The 17711-nt window shown below is 36.7% G+C and overlaps 1 protein-coding gene across 2 annotated transcripts in view; it reads left to right on the top strand.

The window, feature by feature from the left end:
- Positions 1-6934: 6934 nt before the first annotated feature.
- myt1lb (myelin transcription factor 1-like, b) overlaps positions 6935-17711 on the top strand; it is a 79947-nt gene continuing 69170 nt past the window's right edge. For both annotated transcript variants that reach the window (XM_056767135.1, XM_056767134.1), the window contains exon 1: positions 6935-7378. The gene's annotated coding sequence lies outside the window, so the exon portion shown is untranslated. The remainder of the gene's footprint in view (positions 7379-17711) is intronic.

Below are 17711 nucleotides of genomic sequence, written 5' to 3'. Positions count from 1 at the left end.
GGTTGAAGTTGTGTAATAGACTTATAGCTGGGGTAAAATACTGAAGGAAATTTGTCAACACCTAACACACAACACATGCACAAGGTTTATTGAATCAAGACCAGTGAGAATGCCTACCAAATATTACACAAAATAAAATATTTGAATGATTTAATCCAACCCGTGGAAACATTAAAAGCAAATATTTTACAAATATGCGTTCCATACATCACTTCTGGATATTTAGCTGTATATTTACAGACTGAAAACTGTGATGCTTCACACTAACTGCACTTTTATTACTGCCTTATTTTTTATATCTTTTTAATACACCCTTTGAAAGAGTTTTATTTCTTTATTTTTGTTATTTCTATTTCTTAGGCATATTTAGCTTTTACTGTGCTTTGAAACCTTTCCGGTTATATAGATCTAAATATTACTGTTATTTTTTCATTATCTCTTTGCTGTTTTTTTCTCTTTATGAATAAAACTATGATTTGCTTGGCACAAAACTGCAGAAACACTAAGTAAGAAATACCCTTAAAAGAATACTTTGTACACCTTTAAAAGCATATGTATATTATATTGCATTTCTGTCAATAGATCCTCAAAAAAAATACACACAGCAGCTTTTAATATGTGGATCCAGTTTGATGACATAACATATTTACATTTTGCTGATTGTTATGTTTTCAACGTCTATATTCATCACATGTCACATTCTCTCAAATTTCTCTTTGTATTTTTTTTTTTTTCCTTCAGACTTGTGTATCTGCAGCTTTAAGGCAACATTCAGAGTGTTTTCTCAGTGTGCTGGCAGAAAAGTATTATGGGTATTTATCTCTCTCTATTCATCCCTCAATCAAAGAGTAACTGCATTATTTACAAAAGCGGTTAAAGTAGGACACAGGCGTCTTCATAGATGCCTGTCTGAGGGGGTGCAGATGGCTGGTGTTTTCTGACACACACATCTCACACGCTCTGTAATCTGCAAGCATTCTCAGGTTGCTCGTGATGTATAATTGCTGGCTCTGGGAGAGAGAGAGATAGAGCGAGAGAGACCTTCTCACAGAGGATATGGCAGTTTTTGTACTGTGCTTTCATAGCGGATATGTTTTTCATGTCGTCATATTTGTATATATAAGAGACAAAAGATGCATTTACATTTAGTCATTTAACAGATGCTTTTTTACAAAGCAATTTAGTCACTTTACTTAATGTATCAAAGCAATTCCATTCCTCGTGAAAAATGAATGTCAAGCACGTCAGTCTTTGCATAACGTCATTCATGTAAGACATGAAATAAAATTCATTCTGCAAAAATGGTATAATTAACTACATAAAAAGCATTTTAAACATCTCCAGTATGTACTGTATCATATATTTATCATATATATATATATATATATATATATATATATTCCCAAAAATCATACATAGTTCACCCCTCATGCATGTTATTACTTCCATTGAAAACCTCATATGGCTGTCGGTTGTAGAAGAAATTAAAACATCAACATAACATCAGGAACTTAACTGAACACTCGCAGACAAAATAAATAAATAATAATTATTAGCTCATGAATCCATCATATGAATATCATGACATCGATGCCTGTCAAAAAATAACATGCATAATACATGAAAGTATTTCTTTGAAGGAGGGGTCCACTGTGTACACGTCTCTGGTGTTTAAAGATGATGGCAATTATAAATTTTCGATAAAATGTTGTTTAATATTCCAATAAAATATTGGTTACACTTTATTTTACAATCCCCATGTTACAGTGTAATTATATATTTAAGTACTGAGTAATAAAAATTAACTACATTAGGATTAGGATTAGTCACTTTAAGCAACTTGTTAGCAACTGGCATTTTTAAAGGAGCCATTCTTTTGCTTTTTTTAAGGCTTTGATTGTGTTTTTTGGGTGTTTAACAGTGGATGTTTATGTCTTTAGTTTCAAAAAACACTTTAGATTTCACATATTTCAAGTCTATAGTATGCTGTCCCTTTTCTAACAAAACGATTGGATTTCTATATAAAATCCCTCTTTCCGAAATGCTCTGATTGGTAAAGCTGACTAGGACTGTTATGATTGGTTCCCCGCTTAGAGTGTGTGTCTGTGTGTGTGAAGATGTTTTACCCATACCAAATTAGCGAGCTTCCGTTTCTGAGGCTGTTGTGATTGGTCCGTCCCCCTCTCAGTGCACGTGTATTCATAAACTTTGACTTTTAGCAATAAACAGTAACGATCACAGCAACTTCACTTAATCAGTTAAAAAGATAGGGATCGATCGAAGTGTAATGGAGGTCTGCTTGTGCATGTGAAAACGCTAATCTTTGTTAGAGATTTTTTCCCTACTTTGGCGAGGGAAATGACACCAGACTGATTTGGTCAGACCGGTTATATTAATAAACACTAGTAACAGAAGCATTAGCTTTGCCTGTTTAAATTCGACCTAACTTGGATAATAAAACAAGCAGATTGACCAGAAGACATTTGCAAGCAGGACTTCAAAGGACGTTTCATAGAAGTGTTTTAGAGGTATGCGCACATAGACATCAGTGTACCAGAACAGCTTTTGCAGCCGATGTTAAAGTAATAAAAGCTGTTATTTGAGCGTTGGTTATCTTAGAATCTGTGTAGCTGAATTCTTATGACCAGCTGTAGGATTGTGATGAGAGTGAAAGTAGTTAAGCATGTAGCTCAGTGAAATGTTTGGAATCTCACAACTCCAGCGGTTTTCCTCTTTTCTATGGAAGGCATCGCGCCTTTTTTGGCGTATTCCTTTGCCTGAAGGTTTTTAAAAAACTCGGAATAGTGACATCATGTACCCGGGAAGGAGAGGGGAGTAGTCCAATTCCAGCCGTTCTATGTAGTCCTTGAAATGCAAATTCTGTTAAAGACAATATCTTGCTTGGCACTGAACTTTGTGCTTTCTCATTTTGCAGAAATTGTTTATGCTCTAACAGCAACATTACACACTAACTACAGTTTGAAATTTGGCACCAGAAGGAATTTCCGCTTTAAGACACAATAATGCTTTAATAAACATTGGTGTGTTTTACCTCATAGAATAAAATGTAAAAAAAAAAAACTTTTCCTAAAAACATGTACAAACATTACTGTTGTATTGCTTCAAAGTGACTATGACATTGTTTTCTTTGCAATATTTGAGGTCTGAAGAAATAAAAAGCATTTTTTCTGATCGTTTGACCTTTTTATCCAGTTTTCATTTTCTGCATATAAATGCAAAAAGAATCAATATTTGGATTTGAAATTTTGTAAAAATATAGTTAGTAATTTACAGAATAAAGCAAAAGTGATAATATTACCTTAACACATACCAATAAATTGTATATTTTAAAACTTAAGGGGTCTCTTAATGTTTCAGCGGCTGTATATTTCAGTTTTTCCATTACAAAGTCCATTTTAACCCCTTATGGCCTATGTTCACGATTCTAAATATACAACACTAAGACATTTCACACTAAACCATTTCCCCGTTCATCTTTGCATCATGTCGGCTCTGTCTCTGTGTGTCTCTGCTGATAATGTAATGCTGGCAGACTGATGCTTCAGTCCATCAGCTTCATCTGAACATCTCAGTGACTCATCTCACAAAGTGCTCTCAGGACCCGTCACAGAAGGACACACATGAGCAGATAGAGGGCAGTAGGGTCTTGCTCTTTGCATCAAATTTAAATACAATTGACAGAAGGAGAGGATGAGGGTATCTACAGTATCTTATAATCATGTATAGCGAGATTCATCAGTGAATGTTTTGTGTCTTTTAAGGTCATACATGAACTATTTTGTATATATGTCTATTTATATATTTTGTATAACAGGAAATGATACGCAATGACTAGCTAAGGTATAATTTTATGAAACACAAAGTTCATTTGATCTGGGATGTAAACATCCGTGGTAAATTTCGGAGGTCTTCCCCGGTTCGGTTTAGCCCAGACTTTGATTCGCAGGACTGACAACCTTATTATGCTCCATGCTTGTTATTGATATTACTCTGAGCTCCGTTGCCATGACCACCGCGCTAGAGACATTTAATTTTCTCTCCTCCATCATCATTATCTATGAGACCATCTGTTGTGCAAAATGAATTCAGGCTCATTTGCATGACTGATAAGCGCATTCTTTATCTGTTTAACAGAAGGTCATATGCCACGGGTTTGGAGGAGAGAGACGGAGAGGTTGTGTGTCTGTGTTTGTTTAGGGGGCTGGACGAGAAGGAGTGTGAAACATTATTAGCGCAGATGTTTATTTTGGTGAGTTCCTGTCTCGCACCCAACACTGTCTGTATGTATGCAATACACTGTGTGTATGCAAGATGGGCTTTGGAGGAGAAAATCTGTGTGTTTTAATATTCTGTCAGGTATCTCGCAGCGTTTAGTAAGAGAGCTGGAGGGGGGAAATTGGCTCCAATGCATTTCACGGCGGTAAAACACTGCTCCATATTAATTCAGATATGTTTGCACCAAAAGCGTACTGTATGAATTGTAATATATTTGCATTATTCATTCAAACCCAAAACAGGGAGCCCAATTCTTGCTTAACAAAACTCCTAAAAAAAATTAAGAATTCTGAGAAATATTCAGGTTTTCTGATCGCCTGTCCTTCAATTACCCAGCGCAGTATAACTAGTTTTTCAATTCAGATGTTCTCAGCTACTGTATGCGTGAAATCATTTATTCGTCTTTCGATGTTAAATTTAGGTTCTGGCAATGTCAGACTTACTCGTCTTCGGCAGCACTGTTTGATTTCAGCAGTAAGCCGTGCAAATGTCATGTGAACTAAATGTCTATTTTTGCTGCCGTCTGTTGTGTGGTGGGCTATTAAACCTGACCTACTTCTTAAAATATTCCTGCGCTGCAGTCAATCGCAGCTGTATCGCCCCCTCTGAGCCGAAATGCTACATGCTTTCAAAACACAAAGCAATGAACAATCATTTCTCCAAAAAAAAAAACATGTAACTTTCAGATGTATTTCAAAGAGATGTCGGTAAATACAGGTGATGTAGTGTAAGAAGAGCTGCTCGTGTCTCTGCATGAGACTTTTTAGCTTTCAGCACCAGGAGCTGTCCACTCCATCAATGGAAAAACATTGCCAATTCCACTAACACAACTGATATAACAATGAAATTATTCTGCAAATAATTAAGTACAACAATTGAAAGATGCATTGGTTGTTTCATGTGTTAGAAAAACCGAACTAATGGGTCAAATTAACCTAGAATTGTCATAATTTCATATAACTGTTGTGTTTGCCCATTTTTGACTCAATTGTAGATTGAAACCGCCCAGAAATGTTTTGTTAATTTGCCAACTCATTGTTTACTCCTAGTTTACTCACCTTCTTGTCCTCTCAGTTGTATGACTTCCTTTCTTCGTATCACAAAGAAATTATTTTAAATAAAAATTCTGCACAGCAGGCTCAAAATGCTGAAAATCCATAAAGCCATCATTCATGTTCAATGTGCTATGTATCCATGGCAACATACAGATCAGCACTGTAAGTTTAATTATGGCGGCATGACGTTGAGGCTCAGTGATACTTGCATCTGCAATAATTTGTGAACAAGTCACAAGACATATGAGAACAAGTTATCGGAATGCTGCCATATTTTATCTTACAGCACTGATCTGAACGTGTGTTGCTCTGGATACATTCCCTGCGTCCCAATTTGCATGCTACCTATCTGAAATAGTATTCAAAATTAGTATCTACCAATTACCAAATCATAGTATGTTGAAATGATTATTCACAAAGATCCCGGATGGTCTACCATAACCACTCAAAAGGCTAATATTAATCACAACTCACTGCAAGAGGGCGGAGTTACGAAACCTTACACTGTATTAATATAAATAAGTGATGCATCACTGAATTAGTGTAATAAACTAAGTATGCTGTAAACGTTACATGAGAAATCAAGAATGAATAAATGTTTAAATGCAAAGAGCTTTACTTTAATGTGTGTAACTGGCAGTGATCTCAATGCTGCCAATGGCCACTTCTATGTTTTGAATTAGTATGTTACACTGTTTCGCTACGCACTAAAATTTAGATACTTTTCCATAACAAAAACATTACATACTTTTAGGGCAAAAGCAGGCGAACTGGGACACAGCCATGGGTTGCTAAATAATCCAAATATTAACAGTATTCTCTCACAAACGTATGGTTGGTTAAAAATTGGATCTGTTATGCAATTAACTTCCTCCACTAAATGGAGTGCCAAAAAATTAACATTTGAAAGAATATCAACAGCACCTTTTCTTGCATTATCTGTGCCTTACAAAAACCAGAACCGCCACACTAAAAATAAAACAGCAACATATCACATCACATAACACTGAGTGAATGTGTGTGTGCAGAGGGACACCATTGCTTTTGTCTGGGAGGAGAGGGTTATATCGGCTCTAGTGGGGGGACGTTGGCTGGCCGTGTGAATTGGCTGCGTCTTAAGCCAGTTATCTCGCCACTCCACCGGTCTTGGTGCTGTGCCAGAGCTCAGGGCCGTGGCGGAGGGACCACATTAATGAGACGGGCAAGCTGAGAAAGACTGCACTGTACCCCCCTCCGACGAACTCCCTTCCCTCCTCTGGGGATGGGATGTATGTACGTTTGTGATTCCCCAACTGGAATACAGCACACACCTCACAACACACAAACACACACAGCTTTCTCAAAAAATGTTGCTGAATAAAAGAAAGAGAGAACAAACTAAGTCCAGAATACTGAGAAGCCAAAAGCACCACAGCATCCTACCTCCTCAAGCCCTCGATAGCCAAGCCTCCAAGCGCCTTCACGCGCACACACATGCTCGCGCTCACGCTCGCACACGCTAACACGTACTGATGCTCAACGCTGTGCCTCTGCTTTATTGTTTCCCTGCGTGTCTGGGTGGTGGTCTGCGCGAGGAGCTGAAGATGTGAGCGTCACGCTGAGGTTAAGAGCGTGAAGAGACTCACAAACCGCGATTTTTTTCATCCACGCTGTCTTCAGTACGTCGGCCGCAACCTCGCATCCCTTTGCTCCGCCTCATTGGTGCTACCCCATCTCATGCCTTCCTTTTTTCATCTCTCTCTCTCTCTCTCTCTCTCTCTCTCTCTCTCTCTCTCTCTTTCGCTCGCTCGCTCGCTGTCTTTCTCAGCTCCAGGCCCATTGGTCGCTGCTTTCAACCATTATCTCCTTCTCTGGCTGTCTGTGCGTTTCTCTCCTTCTTTCCCGCGCGCCGTCTTCCTTTAACCCGCGAAGAATGATTGGCATACAGGAGACCAGAGGAACTTGCCAGCGCGAGTGAGGAAGAGAGATAAAGAGCGAGGGAACGAGGAAAATACAACCAGGAGACAGAACAAAAAGTTGAGAGACTGGTGGGTCACCTGTGTTTTATTTCTTTCTGGGTTGCCTTTTTCTCTCTGACTAAAGAGCGTTTCTTTTAGAGTATGTTGTAAAAGTGCGGGTGTGTGCTGAGGGGACCATTTGTGGTTATCTTCTTTTGTATCTTCTTTTGTTGCTTTAGTGTTGTCAAGTAATATTTAGATTTCTTTCAATTACTTTACAGAATGACGTTCATAATTAGACAATTGTTAGAAAGCATGAACGGGAAAGCAGAGTTTGTTGTTTCAGAAATAGCCTATATGAAAATACATAGACATTCCTGTACATGTAGTTGTTTTTCATTGAACCCACAGTAGTACTTTGATGGAATTTGACTTTATTACTGCATATTGTGGTACAGTAAGTGGCAGGACTTTGTCCCAAGTGAAACCCTCACAGATGCTGTGAGAACGTGTATGTTGTGAGGGTAAACTTGTCTCTCAGGTCACGAGCTGTGGTGCTTTGTCTCTAGAAGATTCTGTGGGTTTGGTTTGTTGTGTGAATGCATAGTTTTACCATCAACGTGTGTCTTTGTTCGACCACAACTTGAATATTCAAAATATTGTTTTTTTGTGAGAGACGTCTGAGAAAGTTTTACCCAAGATAAGTGCTCACGGAGGAACACATGCCTTCACAATACAGTATTTATCAACTCTCATTATGTTATATGAATATGACGGTAGGGTTCGATTTTGAATAGCCACAATTCTTACTGTAATATTAGCATCAAATACGAAACAGTTGCACTGTTTACCTTCAGACATCTACTTCTGTCAAACTGCTTAAGAGTTGGATGTTACTCTGATGTCTGTAACTCAATCCCGAGTATTCATGTACTGTAATGCAGAATTGATACAAAGTGCTCTTTGCAGTGTCCTAATGATCTATATCACCTCTGTAGCCCCCCACACACATACATATGTACGAGGGATATATTTAGTCATATAAACATATACATGACTATGAGAGAGGTTCATTTTAATATATCCTTTTGTATGTAAAGGGAAAAATCAATTTCTATTGCTTTTCACGATTGTGAGTATAGTTGAAAAGCAGCTTTACATTTAAACATGATGTAGAACAAACAGAAGAGACATGAGAAAATATCAGCATAGAAATGAAGAAAATTGAAATAATAGAAAAAATGAAATATGAATAAAAGAAAACATTCTCATAATCAAGCTCACTTATTTGTAAGTATTTTTAGATAAAATCATCTACTGACAAAATAATGTAAATTCTTGAACATTTTCTGTAATACATAATGATTATTAATTGTGCAAATAATGTATGTAGGGTATAGATTATTAATATTATAATATAATATAATAGTATGAATATTATAATTATCATATTATATTGTATTACATTACATTACATTACATTACATTACATTACATTACATTACATTACATTATATTATATTATATTATATTATAATATTGATGCAACTGCATGAATTAACATTACTCTCAGGTTGTTTGTTTTGTTGTTATAGTCATTAACAATGTTATAGCTTCTGTTTTGAGAAGTTCTATAAGGGTTTATTTTTAAAAACACAGCCATACCATCTGTCTGTTACTATTAAAATCTTACCTCTATATTTTGAGTCAAAGTGATAATTAATGTTTGCATTAATGTTATAATTAATGTTTGAACACATGAGTTCATTTACCTTTTAAATGCATTTGTTACCGTTGGTTTGACTAATGTAAACTACTCATGTAAAGTGTGTGGTATTTTGGGGTACGGCTGTGTGTTAAAGATAGGAAAGGTTGTTTTTAGAGTATCTGGGTAGTCTGGGGATGCTATGAGATTAAATTCTGGACACAGACTCCATTCACTCACTTACTCATTACTGTGAGTCGAGCTCCAGGAAACCCTTCCCACCTCTGACAGCACTCCAGACCCCCAAAGACCCCACATACTGAGATCTCCAGCCCAAACAATGACACACAAACAAACCTTCACCATCATAAACACATTGTAATGAAGAAATGGCTCAGCTAAATGAGTCTAAGTTTAATATGTTCAAATCTATCGTAGAAGACTAGAAGAATATAACACTATATAAAATATAAACTTTATCAATTGCCTTTAGGCTGCTATTTTCTTTGTCCCATTTAGACTTTGATGGTTTTGTTTAAAAATAATGAGTTTATTGATTGGCCTGTCATTATTATTATTGTAAAAATGTAAACACTAAATGCTTAAAATAGTTCAAATTGCCACAATTATCGAAATAATAAATTTACAGACCCACTGAAGCGCTCAGATTTGTTTGATGTGTTGACATATTTTCCTGTGAAACAGGAAGTAAGTGAGTTTAACATATTGTTTAACTCACAGTGTGGAATCTGACGAGAAGCTAAAGTGCCGAATGACGTCATAAAAATCATTGAACTGTTTTGGCGGAAGTAAGAGACAATACGTTTTGGATGCGTATATAAGCTGTCGCGTTAACCGCCATCCTGTAATACTGCACTTCTGAAAAGCCGACCACAGCGGATGACAAGCAACTGCAACAACCGCAATGTTTGATCGCACATTGATTATTTTTTTACCAGCCTATGTCTTCTTTGTTTTGAACTTAATGCATGGATATTAAATGTTAAATAAATGAGCTATACAAATAAGACTTAAGAGAGTAATTTATATTCATAAATTATTTGAAAACCAAAAAATACTATTTGTTTAGCTAAATCTAACATAAATGTCCTGATCACCCATACTGAAATAGAGCTGAGAGATTGGCATCGTCCGCTTCTAAATGCAGTTTTAACTTGGAAATTACGTTTATCAAAATGATAAATGCAATAGAAAAAGCTCTTGAATAAAGTCAATAAACTTTTTTAACATGTCCTTGTCTGTGTATACCTGCAGCACGTGCGTAACACATGCAGAGAAACAAGTGAGATCTGCAGCCACAGGCTTTGAAGAGACGCGGCTTTCACAGAAACATTGACAGATGCGTGTTTTCCATAAATACTTGTGAAAAACCTGATGATCATATACTGAATCTAATGTTTATGTATAGTTCTTTATATTATTAGGCTTTGTGCAGTCTGTTTTAATAAGAGGTTTTTCTTTCCCTCTGCGCGAGCTTGAATTCCTTTAGTTCAGTACCTTTTTACAAACTCACATTGCATATTTTCGACTAAAACACAGGAGATACTGTAAGATATTTTTGGTTATAGATGGTTTTTATCTTTACAACATATACAAACGGTACTGCGTATGCACACTTTTGTGAACCCAACTTAATTTCCGGTACATATTTACAAAAAATAGAGTGCCTGTAGATTATTTCTGATAACAATCAAAACAAGTGTTACTTGTCTAAACTCGTCTCTCCAATATTTTGAATTCAGACTGCGATACCCAGCTCAACCACTAGATATCAGCTTACCATACAGTTTCTTTGAATGTGACCGAAGTTCAGGACCCGTTCAACGAATTGATTTGATAAAATGAACATACAACAAAATTCAACAGATCGTTTATTTAATACAATTATTCAATAAAATAATAATACAAATAAACTTTAACATAAATTAAATAAAATAGTTAAATTATTAGACACTATCCAAACACAAACCTGAAGTCAACCGAGGGTTAGGCGCGGGCTCGTCCTATGAAACGGTCTACAGCCTAATTAAGCTTATAGAATAGTCCTAATATAGGATTATATGCAAATATATGCAGTAATATCCAGCGCCATTTGTAATGCATTTGTTTTGCCGTGTCCATACGAGACCAGATGCGCAACAACGAAAAAGTTTCTAAAATAAAGTTTCCCTAAATTTGCACCTAACAAGCCTAAACTATTTGCTTTAATATATTTTCTTTTGACAATTTATATATAACTACCTTGCATTTCCATAGCTCTTTGTTCTTCCGCATTTATCAATTGGTTTTAAAACAGTCGTGTTTGTTAGTAAAACACCAACATGCTACACAATAACAGCCCAACAACATAACTTACTGTATTTATTTGGCACTAAAATCAGGATGAATGCGGTAATATCACGCTAATGAGCACCACAAAATCACAGCATGGAAAATTCCTTCACCGCGACAGCCCTGTGCATATATCTTGTACAGTATATCATCAGTGTTTTTGAGGACACTAGTTTATATACTTATGGCTAACATATTCATACTAAAAGAAAAAAAGCTTGAGATTTTGATTTCATGGGGACTTTGAACCTCATAAAATGCATCGAGAAATACAATTCATTCCTGCGTTGGCATTTTCCCCGTTGAAACAAGGAGATTGGAGGGGACATTGATGGGCTTGTGTCAGTTCATGTCACAGCCTTGCAGGCCATTTTCTTCTTACTGCCAGGTGGCTTTCTCATTGATTTTTTTTTTCGGACTAAAAATTATATAGACTACTGCAGACAAGATGAGTCATCAATATTTTACTCAGATTTGTTGATTTTTCATCATATACTGTCGTCAAGGCTATCGGACATGTGACAGATTAAAAGCTTTAAAAATGATCTACAATAAAAATACAGTTATTGTACTGGAAGTTTCTATTTAGCCTCTGTTGAATCAAATCTCAAATATTCAAGCCGGTCAAATATACAAACAACGCTGAATCCTCACACTCACTGAATGAAACTGTGTCAATATTTACGGTCGTGTTGGCGATGATCGGGTGACTGACTGATGGCCGATGTTCATGAGGCGTGAAGGCCACATTAGTAGCTGACATCAAGTCAACTGCACATGACGTTTTACGTTCTGTTTGAGAGCACCGGACGCCTTCACCATCATGATCCACATCAAAACATGATCTATACGTGAGCAGCAAGGCCAATTAAAAATCAATCTTGACTTTGGTGCAGGGCTGTAATTGAGAGTGTGGAGTACGAAGACGGATGATTAATACCAGCGCTCACCTACTGCCACAACACGCACCCGTAGACATTCATCCGCCAGGGCCGGCTCACCTGCGCCGAGTGTCAGGGCCGTGACAGTCACGGGGTGTCAGAAAGATGGAGATTTGCATGAGTTATGTGCTCTGCAGGCATGTGATAGAGCAACGGTTAGAGTGAGGCGTAGAGCAACGATGTGTTAGTCATCCCCGCTCGGCGTCTAGTTCACTAGGATAGGGGATTAGCGCAGCGTTTCTTTGAGTGCTCAAGCTTCTTTAGAGCGGGCTCAGTGGTGCACTGCTTATGAGAACATGTGCATCTAGATTTTATTCTTTCTCTCATTCAGAGTGAGCACGCAGTTGCATGGGCTGGTGACTGATGATCTGTTTTTATAGGAGAATGAGATGTTTTATTGTGAGATTTATGTCAACGTTTTTGGCTGCGTTGTCATGGCACCTGCAACTTTGTGGCTATATTTGGAATGCTGTAGCATTCTTCCACACAATTCATGACATCTCATAGGATAAATTGGTGAATGTTAACGGTCAAGACATGTCAATCTACCCAATCTGTTCATTGATCCATCCATCCATCCATTCATCTGTAAATCCATCCAACTGTTCATTCGTCTATTAATCCATCCATTGGTTTATATGTACATCTATTCATCCATTCATCTATATGTTTATTCACCCATTCATCCATTCATCTATCCATCCATCCATTGATTCATCCATCCATCCATCCATCCATTTGTCAATGTTCTCCAGCTATAAATTGACAACTTTGAAAAATTACAGTTAGGAAACAATATTTTACTCTTTCCAACTGCTTATGAAGTTCCAGTGAAATTTATATCACAATTCCTATTTTTTCCATGAAATTGTAAATATTTTAGCAATCTGGGTCATTTATTTTTTAAAGTAAAATTACTGTGCCCTCATAATCTTCAATTACGTAACAGTAAAATCTAAAAATGCACTTCCGCTCTCTAGTAACTATCCATCTCAAGTAAAACATACTTTACAAAAAACAAAATAATCACATTAATGGATTAATGGTAACACACCTCAATCATTTGAGTAAGTCTGGGACTGGGCTTAAGCCCTGCCCGAGAAACTGCCCCTAAGTGTTTCTTATGCTGTTTAAACTCACATTTGAATCCTAAAGACTTTTGCTGTGCATGTCTGCAAAGAATGAGGAAAGGTTACAAAAACGAAATTCATCCTCCCCTCACAGGCCTCAGAAAAGAGGAGCGATATTGGAAAATGATTACAAAACAGCCATCCATAATTCATCAAGCATATTGGTGAGGGTGCACGACTCTTATTACAGCTGCTCTTTAAATCAGATTTGTCACTTTTGATCACTGTGATGTCTTCTAGTTGCACGACTATTGGGCAAATATTACTGCATCTAATGGATAATTCATTATGACAAGTGATACCATTGGGAATGAAAGTGTAAGAGCTGAATGTAGGAGTGCAGTGGGAATAGTTGCTGCTGAGTGGATCTTTTATACCTAATTTTTCTACAATTTGACTATTAAAAGGAGATGATATGACAAAAAAGATGATTACAAGTTATTGGAGAGCAACTGGGTCAGTCTCATTTAGTTATACAAAACTATGCACTCCAATAAAAATATTGTTATATGAAAACATTTTTAACATCAGTAAGTATAATCCTAACCATTTTCAAGACATTATTTCAAGCCCATCACACACAATTATAGTAAACAAATACCCTAAATGTCCTGAGCAGATCAGAGGCTCTCACTTTATGAGAGAATGTTATTGGGCTTTGTGTCACGATGAGAAGTTTTTGAGAATATTGAGCTTTGTTAAAAAAGGCTCCAAACAACTCCATGACAGATCGATAACATTAAAGTGCGGCTGTCAGAGCTGAGAAAAAACGTAATACAATTTTTTGCTATTTAGGGCCCTGAAAACGCTCAACTGTTGAGATCTGTCAGCCAACTCTCTTGCTCACTTATTGTTAATTGCATCTCTTTTCATTGTGCCAAAACTTTTATTTATTGCGTTGAAATTACTCATCCAGCCACAAGTGCGATTACTTATAGCTATTGATTATTCGTGCTTCTGCTCCTTTTGGCTTTTAGAACATATGACATTCGTAAAATCGACCCATTTGACTGAATCGGCTTTTCCAAGGCTTACAGTAATCTTCGAGTCTGAGGACTCAAAGGTGAACGCTTTCAAATCCTGAACACTTCAGAAAATAGGATCCAATGAAATTGCAAAAGTTTGTTTTTAAACATGTTCTGAACAATCGCCCGTCTACAAAACAACAAGTTGCCATTGGTTGAGCAAAGGGTCCCGTTTGCCAAAAAAAAAAAAAATCTATTTGGTTACCAACATCTGTTTGGTTACCAACATCCTTCAAAATCATATTTTGTGTTCTGCAGAAGAAAGAAAATCACACAGGTTTGCAATGACATTATAAGTAAATCATGAAAATTTTAAATTTTGGATGAACTATCCATCATGGGACAACCTGTAAAAATATATAGCTATTCCATTTGATACTATGAAGCTCAAATTCCTCTGTATGCACAAACTACATATGTGGTAGCAAAGTCCAGTGTAAAGCGCAGATGAAGACCTTGTGAGAACCCAAAGACAGAGAGAGATGAAAGTGGGACCCAGGGGCGCCTTTGTCAGCGGTTTTGGGAAGAGGCGGATGAAACCCCAGGTGCATACTGGAATTGCCCTACTTCTACGAGCTGCTTCAGCCCTGCGTTTGTGTCCTTTAACAGACAGCAGCTCTGCTTATTGTTCATGCCGGATTATATGAATAAACAACATCCAGAATCAGTCAACAGTTTAAATCGAGATCCTTTGTTCTGTAACATAGTTTCTGTCTCTGTACGATTATTTGTGGGGAATGTGATTCTTAGTTTAAATAGAAACATTATTTACGTATTTGAAGGAAGGTGCTGGCCTCTTCTTTCTTTGACCTGTTTTATAAAGCACTGCCTGCCCAACACTTGCTGTATGTATGGAGTTTTAAAATAGCCCAGTGAGAAAAGTTCCATATGCTCATTTCCAACTTGCATAACAGAGGGATCACTCTATTGACCCCTGAGAAATCTGAGAACAGGCTAATAATTGTTTTCAGACCTAACATGAAGTTTGCACACCTTTTATTGCGACTTGATCATTTATCTGTCCTCGGGATATAGCATTTTTGGTCCAGTAGTAATAATGTCCCCTCTTGGTCCAGAGCTGGAGGATCAATGGCTTTTATATGAGCACAACATCCAGGTGAGTGAGGGGCACAGCGGCTTTGGTAATCCAGACTGTCGGTCTATGTCGCATTTTCCCTCGAAATCACCTCTGTGTAGTCACGTGCTTTCTCTGTGTTCTCATTTTCTGAAAGATGATTCAAGATTAATTGAATAAAGTACTTGCATTTTTAACGGGGTCATATGGCATGGCTAAAACAACATTATCGTTTGTTTTAGATGCAATGCAATATGTATGCACGATTTAAGGTTAAAAAACAGTGTATTTTTCACATACCGTGCATGTTTGTATCTCCTCTTTGCCCCGCCTCTCTTAAACAAAGCTCATTGCTCTGAAAAGAAGGGTGTGCTATAATTGGCCAGTTAACCAGTGCATAGTGATTGGTCGAATACTGCAAGCGTGTGACAGAAATGTAACGCCTCTTACCATATTTGGAACATCAGGTTCCAAAGCAGTTGTTATGACAAGTACGCCCATATTACTTGCGTATACATTTGGGCGGTCTTAAATAGAATAGATAGCTTAGATAGCTTTATTTTTTGCAATTTTACGTGTTTAATACATGCATGTCCAACTTAAAACACACCAAAGAAACAGAAAAACATGTATCCGCGCGATATGACCCCTTTAAAGATGGTAACTGCAATAATTGTATACTACAAGTGATTACATTAGTATAGTCACAATAATTTGTGATATGTATTTAATTTAGTTCTTAATTTATAAATCACATTTAAAAACAACTGAAGTTGTAACCAAAGTGCTGTGCATAGATATTAAAACTCTAAATAAATGAAAAAATAAAATAAAAAGGAAACTATCACACTGGATCAAAACCATCAAGACATATTTAAAGATATAAACATTTCATAGGTTATTTATTAATATGAAGGACATCAATTATACATACAAACTGTGTTTTTTTTGTACGAGCTTCATTCAATAAATGAATTTAATTGCATCATTGTCAAAGCCCTGAAACAGACAATTAATCACCATAGTCACAATTATTCATCTTGCAATATTTGATTTGCAGAATTGGGCTGTTTTTAATCTGTTGCCGTGTGTTGCTTTTTTCCGTGAGGTAGGTTGAAGGATTTTGATCAATAGTATAATATTGATCATAAACGCTGTAAGTTTTCTTTAAAAAATAGCATGTTGCCTTAAATAACATAACATGCCAAATAAACAACATGGCAACATGCTTTTTTTTATGATTTTTATGATGACTATCATTTAGTGATTGTCAATCTGAAATTGTCAAATTGCAAAACAGTGACTATAGTGTGTATTTTAGGCAGGGAGTGGCATATTTTGAGTCGTGGTATTTGAGCTGGAATCATTGGGCTAGTTTTGATCGGCCATTTGGCTGATTTTGTTAAGACAATCTGGCACCCTGGTAATAGCTCTACTGTACAGTAAGTGGCGTGCCGCTTTTTATAAGAGACTGGCTTTGTAAAAAGTGAAAGTCATTCCACCAACATTCATCTTATTTTGGGGATTCTGTAAAGCTTCAGTCATTTTTGCTTATCCTCAGGGAACTTTTCTATTTGTGTCTTTTTTCCTGATTTGGATTATGTAACACTGAACTGTAACACTAGGCACAAAACACAGATATTTCTGACACCGAATTGTAGTCAAATGCAATGTTACTCAGCATCTAGATTCTTTACATTATGCATAACAAGACTTCTTCATATTGACAGGAACATGTTTTGCTATGTATTGGCATACATACTCTTCATCTGTAATCATATCTCTTTATCTTATGTGTAAACCTAACCAAGAAAACAAAAATAGATCTACCATGATACACATGGTATAGAAAAATCTATACTGACTTAAACATTACTGCAGTATCAGATTCAAATGCATTTTAGTGGCCAAAGACGTCTTGCCTTTTAGGCTTGCCTTAGTTGAGGCTTCACATCCTGATAAACGCTCGTCCCTGTCTTCTATACAGCTACTGTAGATGAATCATTTATATATCTGTAAAAGCATCATGGCAGTGATAAGTGATTTCTTCCTCGTCCATGTCCATTTTTTATTAGTTTCCGTATTATATAACATAAAGCGTTAGTAAAAAGACTGCACATGTGAGATGCGGTTCTCATTCTCGGCTGGTGATGTTTTTGCACTTCGGCTCACTGGTTTGTCTGGCTGAGGGGTTT

The sequence above is a fragment of the Triplophysa dalaica genome, chromosome 15 (assembly GCF_015846415.1).
Source record: "Triplophysa dalaica isolate WHDGS20190420 chromosome 15, ASM1584641v1, whole genome shotgun sequence".
NCBI classification, from domain to species: domain Eukaryota; kingdom Metazoa; phylum Chordata; class Actinopteri; order Cypriniformes; family Nemacheilidae; genus Triplophysa; species Triplophysa dalaica.
Note: the sequence above shows the minus strand (reverse complement) of the source record. Positions and strands in the feature narration are given on the sequence as shown.